At 31.8% G+C, this 8,664-nt stretch overlaps 1 long non-coding RNA gene across 1 annotated transcript; it reads left to right on the plus strand.

Annotated features, from left to right (window-relative positions):
• The first annotated feature begins 2,432 nt into the window (after positions 1-2,432).
• On the plus strand, positions 2,433-2,848 carry LOC147816626 (uncharacterized). Its single transcript, XR_015435984.1, has 2 exons — positions 2,433-2,564; positions 2,809-2,848. It is a non-coding gene; the product is annotated as an uncharacterized LOC147816626 (long non-coding RNA).
• Positions 2,849-8,664: the final 5,816 nt, after the last annotated feature.

Genomic DNA, 8,664 nt, shown 5'->3' on the forward strand with positions numbered 1-8,664 from the left:
GCGCGGCGGATCATAATACAGAAATATTCCTGAGTTGTTTTTCTCGGACGAAGAGTTTAGAAATTTCTCTTGCTAAAAGATCAGCATATGCATCAATATTTTGTTGATATTGAAAACGTCACTGGTAAAGCAATTCAATGAGGTAATTAAAACTTTGTGAATTTTACTTGGGCTAATGTTCTGTGAATCAGCTTTATCTGTGGATGAATGTATTGGTTAAGATTACATACATTTAAACTGCCAGGGCCATATTCAACTGGCAAACATCTTTGAAGAATGCATGGCAAAGTTGCTAAAAAAAGGAAGTGTATTTATACACAACTTTATATACTAATTATATGAAAATATTGTAATCTTGTCTTGACATTTAGCCAGATAACCAGAACTCATCCCATACAAATAAGAAAGAGTAGTCACGGTCAGAAGTCTGTTTAGTAGAAATTTGGGTCCGTTAACGAACTATTCACAAAATATCTTTTCATAAAAACGGACATTTCACAAAATAATTTATCTTTTACTCGGGCCCTTCACAAATTCGTTTATCTTCATTATTGTTTTGTTAATCGAATAAACCCTTCCCAGGAGAGGGGGGAGAACGACAGATGTAAACGAAATAAATTTTGTCTTCAGCATACGCTTCTTCCCTTATTCGTCTGAAATGAATATTCTGCGTTCAGCAGTATAGGCAAAATACCAAATATTTGTATGTTGCATCGCTAATTTAGTAGCAGCAATTGCTGTTTATTTTTTAATTTTTTTTAATTGTAATTTTACAATGTTGGGCATAGTCTTGTAAGTCTTTACAATTTAAAAACTCCTTGAAAAAGTTTTTTTTTTTTTTTTTTTTTTTTTTTGCTGCAATAACAGACCCTATTTGCACAAATTCACAAAAGCAGGACCCTGGTTGAAAGAATGTGACTTAAGGTTTATTTTATATTCCCAAATTACGAGGAATTTTTTCTCAATTTTACAAATACGGACCTTTCACAAAATGTCTGGATAGATCCTTGACAGTACTTGAACAGATTTAGTACTATGATGTTGTGAAGAAAAATATTCAGAATGTATTCAGTAGAGAGTGTTTTTTTCTAATATTCTTATCTGTGCTACTTTACACAATGCAGAAAAATGTTTAGATGCAATAGAATATTTTATGACTAGTTCTCTCTCTCAATGATTCTGGTTCTACCCTTAAAGGACAGAGGGAAGATTGTTAGAGCATTGTCCCTGAATTATAAATTCTCTTCCACTTTAAACGCCTTTGGTAAACTATTCTAAATGAATAATGCTAATAACGCTAATGAATAATGCCAATTGCTATTTCTAAATAGCAATGGGTATATTGTTCAACACTAAAAGAGATTATAAAAAATTTCCGATTGCACGGAGATTAATCTAATTCTATTCTTTGTTAGCTTAAATGAGATGTCGACTCAACAGAAGCTAATACGAGTGTCTCAGTTAGTATCTTTCTGTATTATTACTATAATGTTTTTTGTTTTGATTATTCAGGGAATTGTATATTATTAACAGTGGCGTTTACCAGAGTTTTTTTCCCCAACTGTATTGTTATAGTATGGATTGTTTACTGTTAGTACAGCACTGTTTATAAATTATTACAGTGTTAATAAAATAATTAAAAGTCAGAATGAATTAAATGATCTTTTAATGTTTATCAGTTTTTGTCTTTAATTTTATTAATAAAATTAATAATATATATTTTTTTAATTTGATTATTTCAAAAATATTTATTACTTTTGTTTTTATCAGTGGCATTTATTGCATTCTAAATAAAAACTAATTTAATGTTTTATCTAGATACTTATAAGTCTAGAAAATTAATTTATGATTTTATTTTTTATTCTTGAAAAAGGTTTAGAAAATAATATTCATTAAAGAACTGGTGATGTCGACAGAATTTAGATGATTAGATACTAAAAAACTGGGAGCAGTGCAATCAAACCTGAACAGTAGACAAACACATCAACATGTACTGGCTCATCATTAAAAATCAGCGTGGGAATAGCACAACATGCACATTCCATGATCCGTCATGGACTCGTACCTTTAAGAAGCCTACGTGGCTGTCTCTAGGGTAAACAGTGACTCAACAGTGCACACACCAACTGAACAATTGGCTGTGGGGTCGTTTATGTTGTGTAAAGAAATTATAAAAAAATCTGTCCTGTGACTAACTATTAAATGCTGTGATGTAATGTCCTGTGATTGTCTTGTTCTTAAAGCCGTTCGTCTTTGTGTGTAAACCCTGATTGATGCTGCAATAGAAATATTTAATAATATTAATCAGACACTTCCCCTCTCTTTCAGATGTAAGTAACCTGACTAAATTGGGGATCTGCAAAAAGAATTTAAAAGAAAAAATCGAGCAACAAACCTAACGTTGCAATAATTTACACTCCTTTTTTATGTCTTGATTTTAAAGTGACAGGTGTGTCAGATCCCCGAGTATGAGTTTGAGTGATGCTTCCACCCAAAAGAGTTGTGAGACCACTCTGAAAGTGTCGCAAGTATGCCATATGCATGGAAAAAGATGGATATGCCAGGTTTAATAATAAAAAAAAAATTTCTGTTAATCTGTGCTTATAACTTAAAATGTATACTTCTGTGCTAAATGTTCTTTCACTCTGTAATTCAAATTGATTCAAACTAATGTATGCAATCCTTTATTAGATTCACAAGTTGAAGAGTTGTGCTTTTATCTATATACTTAACCATTGGTTGAAATCTTAACAAGGTATCTTAATTACAATATTAATTTGAAGCTTGAATCAACTTGTTCTCTTCTAGCTTTTGCCTGGATTCTACTGATGATTCATGTTTGTCCCGGGGAATAGTCTCACAGCATTGTCTGCTTAAAGCTTTTCTGTGAGATATGTTTACCAGGACTTGATTTTCTACAATGGTTTATGCAGATTCTCATTTAGTTTGAAGAATATCTCTGTACCGTAACAAGATAACATTTCAGTCATTGATTTTGCTATATGTATTAAATATAATTGTATATTTTTTAAATTCATAAAAATAATTAAGCTCTTTATTTTCCGGCATGGTTGTCAGTTATTAATATAACTGAAGTCTGAGATTGGATTCTGATCCACTGTAGAATTTTAAGGTAACATGATTTCTATTTTTTTATCTAGAAAAATGCTTTTATTTTACAGCTGACTAAGCAGACAATAGCATAGCTGGCAACTGTTCAGAATTTTTTAGGATTTGTTCCTAATCTTTAAATCCAATCTGAAAATCGATATTTTTATAAAAAATCTGAAATTTTTGATTTTAAACCAATCCTTTTTTCTGATCGCCACAAGCACGCATCCTGTGATTATTGTGCTAAAGTAATTAGTAGCTTTTTATTGGAAAATATTTTTCCATTAGCTGTCTGTTGCTGATTATTTCACTAAATTATTATTTTTGGAAATTTTTTTTTTGTAGTATTTAAACACTTGCATCAGAAATATTTGTTTATGATGTAGATTATTATTTACCTGTGTTTTATAATTTGGAGATAAATAATTATATAATAATAGGTAATGTTTGTTTTTAATATATTATACCGGTATTCCTAATTATAAAATATTAATATTATAAGTTTCCCACAAAAGATAGCGTTTATAGTTTTGTTTTACTAATTTACATATTTAAATATATGTCTATTAATGTTATGATTAAATAGTTAAATTTTTATCTTACTCTCGTAATTAGCGCATATAATTTTGTCTCATATAGTGTTCCTAATTTTTGATTCCTAAGGTTGGCAGCTATGCAATAGTTATAAAGAAAGACTTAGCTGCTTTTTTTCTCAGGATGATGCCACTAGTAGTGGTCATAGACCTTATATGATTGCATCTGCAAGCACCTTCATAGAGTCAAGCTAGCTACCATATTCTGTCTATTGTGTAAGAATAAAAACAAATATACGTGCTTCAAATTCTCAGATCCAACTTGAATAATTTTTTTTTCTTCCTTTTTTATACTTTTTACATATGCTGTACTCTTACCACTAAAAATAAATATATTCAAAAGAAAATATATCTCATTTATTTATTCTTTCTTGAAGATGTATATCAAGAGAAAGATACTATTTTATAGTACATATGTATCCAAGGTGCTACTACTTTAACACTGCAACTATTTCAATTTAAATGAATCTCAAGTTAGAATTTAATGCTACTATATTTGATTAAAATTTTGAAAATACGTCCAATAGTACGTTTAGAAGTCATTTGACTAAAATATTGATAAGTATTGAATAAGAGCTAGCTCTTGACCTGAGAAAAAAACCAGAGTTTTGGGAAACGAAAAGCGTTAGTTAACTTATTTTTAACAAACTAATTTTTATAACTGTAATTCAACTTTTTTTTATTTTCAACTAGCTGAATATCCACTCTTCGAACAGGATTAATAAAATTAAAAAACAATAACTCGGTACTGAACAACCCTATGAAATCGTGGACAAAACTGAACGGTATATACTGACAAAATTAATAAGCAAAAACATAACAAAAACCTGTTTTTTGTAGTTCAGCCCATTAAAATTGAGATTAACTGTATTCAGCCTTACTAGGCATAATATCGAAATTTACCATTAACTTGAAATTTTTGTAAATAAGTAATTTTTTTAATTTATATAAAAGGAATTACCTATATTAATTAAGCATCATTGGCGACAATAATAGTATGGCACTTGTTTACGATTAATCTAAACGAATAAGTACCTGAACTCCATAAATGTTGCTTTTTGTAACATAATGGCTTACTTTTTAGTATTTCAATATGCATCTATTACATTACTTAAATGAACTGAGTGTCAGCATTAACACTTTGACTCAGAATTTTCATTAAATATATTTTTTTTCATTATTTCTTTGTATTTATTCATGTCAGGATAAGTGAGAAATAAATTAAGAATTTTAATAATATTTGGTGAGATGAAATATAACGTGAAACACCATGTTTTTTTCTGCATAAAAAGTCAAATATTTCAAACGCGGATCACTTTCAAACAATTTAACTAATATGCAGTTATTTAAATCTTAGCGAAGCAGTTATTTATAATTGAAACTTCTTTAATTTACAAAATCATTAATACATTTTTGAATAAGAATAAAAAAAAGATTTTTCCAAACTAGTTATTTTGAATTTTATATTTCAGTGAAATCTATAACTCCGTAATCTAACAAATATTTTTTATCAGCTGTTTGACTTTTTATTTTTAAAGAGAGAATACCAAAAAAATATATATATTCTTACTAGGAATTAAAAGACCAGAGAAAAAGAAAAGAGGGACAGCGGTTAATAACACTGAAGTAATTTTCTACGTTTTTCCTAAGCAAATTAGTACCACTTTCCCATTAATTTTGCCTTTCATTGCAAAAGAATTTTTATTTTATTTTAATTACCGCTGTTTTTAAATTATTTACTTATACCGAAACACATTTTGACAGACGTGACAAATTAAATACGTGATTTCAGATAACTTTAGAGATAATTTGGTGACATAGTGCTACCACGTAATTTTTTTTTTTCGTTGTTGTTTACGTCGCACTAAAGCTGCTCAATGGGCTATTGGTAACGGTCTGGAAAACATTCCTGACAATCATCTGAAGACATGCCATCACAATTTTGAACTCTGCACAGGTGAGGCTCCCTTCGCTTCGATAGACCGACGGCATGCGCGTGAAGTCAAGTACTTACGTATAACATTTTAACGAGGACCAATACCTTACACCCTCGGTCCCTTCACAGATTGATCCAAGTAGTTTTTCACCCACACGCTGACAGCGGCCAGTGATGCTCGACTTCCGTGATCTGCTGAGAACGTGTCAACAATCAGTCAATTGCGGAACTGTTGTTGATTGAAATTATGACATAACGAAAAAAAAACTAAATAAAGTACAAGCAATAACTCTTTTTTATTGTTATTAAATAGAGCTATAAAGTATCAATGATGTTATCTTTAAGATTTTTGAGGAAACAACGGCTAAGGCTTAACCAGTCAACCCCGCTTAAAGGAATATCATCAGTTCCAGCCAAATCTATGCAATTGAGCGGGTTATTCGATTAAAAGGATAGTGCAATATTCGATCCTAAATTTCTGCGAAATTTTATTTTTAATGGTATTTAATGCAAAGTATAGTGTTTTGATTAAATAAACTTAGTTTTATGATCAATAAACAATTTTGATTAATAGTATCTGTGTTAGTATCATAAAATATAAATGTCATTTAAAGTTATATAAAAATAAATCAATATTAGTGAATAGTATAATATATAGGTACTAAAATATTATTTGATCCCTTCCGAAAATATCTATAATTGAAGACTATTTTTATACTCGTTTAATTCGTCAATTTATCAAAATTAGATTTTCAGTTTCTATTAAGACTTTCATGAATAATTGCGTATTCCTTTCAAACGCATATTCAGAATATTTTTTTTTTCTAACCTCGTCTTGAGAATTTCCAAATTAATGAGCTATTTTAGTTTGGAATTTTTTTAAGTATATCGTTTCCCAGATTCATTGTCCCCCCCCCCCGATTAATTCAAATCCATCCTTTTCTCGCTGAACTTGCAACCATTCTCAGAGTTATTCTCTGGATTAAGCAATAATTATTCTTACTTTAGAGAAAGACACACTGTATACTGATGTGTTACGTTATTGAAATTTTTTCTTATGAAAGCTAATAGCGCACCAGGAGAGGACCACAAATCTTGACTACAAAACAAATCACTCTGAGCCTTTTTAAAATTCTAAATGATGTGTAAGTAAGTACAATTTGTCTGAAGTAAGAACTCCCCTATTCGTCTGGACCCGTGGGGGTGACTATGGTAACAAGGTATAGCTATTTCAAATAGGGGTGTGGGTCACTATTTAGGATATATTTTGTCTCAGGTGGGAGAGAGAAAGGGAATCTTTTTCTTCATATTGCCCTAAAGCAGAGTTTCCCAAAGTGTGGTTCGTGTACCCCCAGGGATAAGGGAACAGTTTAGCGAGGGTACGCGTCCTTATGCGAAATATCTTGCAATAAACGAAAATTTCAAACAAACTTATTTAAAAACAAAGCTAGCCATGAAAATTTACGGAGTTAGCAGTTAATAATTAGTGGCGTCAACAGCCAGTTGTGATTTTTAACTTTTGTGCAATTTTTTTATAGTAAAAAATGCACTTATTTTTTTATTAGTGGTACACAGCGTTACGAAAAATTTAGAAAAGGTACACAAAAGTCATAAGTTTGGGAAACACTGTCCTAAAGTAAAGAGAAGCTACCCTCCCTGAAATGCGCTATTCTTGTTTCCTTAGCAGCAGACGGCCTCAGATTTAGTGACAGGGGGAGTTCTTACCGTAAACAAACTATAAGTCAATGATATGTAAAACACTCGTCGCTCACTTCAATGTATAACTAGCAGCAAGATTTGATTTTTTTTTTTCAATTTTACCCCTAACACCTGTTTAGACCAACTAATGAACAGGACCTTTTTGAAGTGACCACCTATTGTATCCTTATCTTAACTGAAAAACGAAAATTTCATTTTAGTTAGTGAAGCATTTCTCCAAAATAAACAAATTTTTTTCATTTCAGTACCTCTTCTTCATGCAATTAGGCGGGGACAAAAAACAAAGAATGTCAGTTTAAACGGGGAAATTTAACATTAATTGCATACAAAATGATTTGGTTCCATTCGTGTAAGCGGGTTATTCGATTATCCGACATGCAATGAAGTGGACATGACGCAAGAAAGTTTCAATCCGTTTTTCACTCGAACGGTTTGTAATAGAATGTTTTAATGTCAACAGTAACCTTCGTGCGACGAACTATTAGTATGCCAAATTTCATTGCTCTCTGTCGGATGGTTTAGTTCAGGGGTGGCAAACCTTTATGTCTCAACGTGCAATTTTTTCTAAAAAAAATGTTTAATGAACTAGTTAACGTATAGTTTGTCTAAAGTAAAAACTCGCCTAGCCATTTGTCAAGACCCTTGGCGGTGACTATGGTAACGAGGTCTAACTATTTCAAGGGGTGTGGGGTCATTGCTTAGGACAGATTTTGACTAAGATTCGGCGAGAGTAAGAGGACTTTTTTTTCAGTCTATTGTGTTAGCCCTAGAGTGAAGAGAAGCTACCTTCCCTCCCCCCCAATGCCCGCCTGTGTTAACATTTTTCGTCAATTCGGACATTAACAGGGCACCATATTAGGTAGGCCAACATTGCTCCCACAGTAAGGACAGATAGTACAGAGAAGAAAAGAACATCCATGCCTTGCCCGGGATTCGATCCCAGAACCTTTCTGGTGCAAGGGCAGTTCCCTAACCCTTCCACAGGCCGGTCGGCTAGCTATACCATCCCTAAAATACGCTATTCTTGTATCCATAGCAGCAGACGGTCTCAGACCATGTGGCGAGGGGAGTTCTTAGCTTAGACAAACTATAAATACTCTGTTAAATTCTGCATCCATTTATAATTACATTCATGTTTTTAAAATATAGGAAAAAACAAGTGAGTGCGAGCGAAAAGGACTCATGGCCTCTAACATAATTGGATATAAATAGGAGAACAGATTTTAAATTATCGTAAGTTAAAGCTAGACGCCCGGTGGCTGAGTGGTAGTGCTTCGCGCTCCCGTGCCACAGGTCCTGGGTTCA

Source organism: Parasteatoda tepidariorum, chromosome 1 (assembly GCF_982258835.1).
Source record: "Parasteatoda tepidariorum strain Cologne lab strain chromosome 1, Ptep-v5.0, whole genome shotgun sequence".
NCBI classification, from domain to species: Eukaryota; Metazoa; Arthropoda; class Arachnida; order Araneae; family Theridiidae; genus Parasteatoda; species Parasteatoda tepidariorum.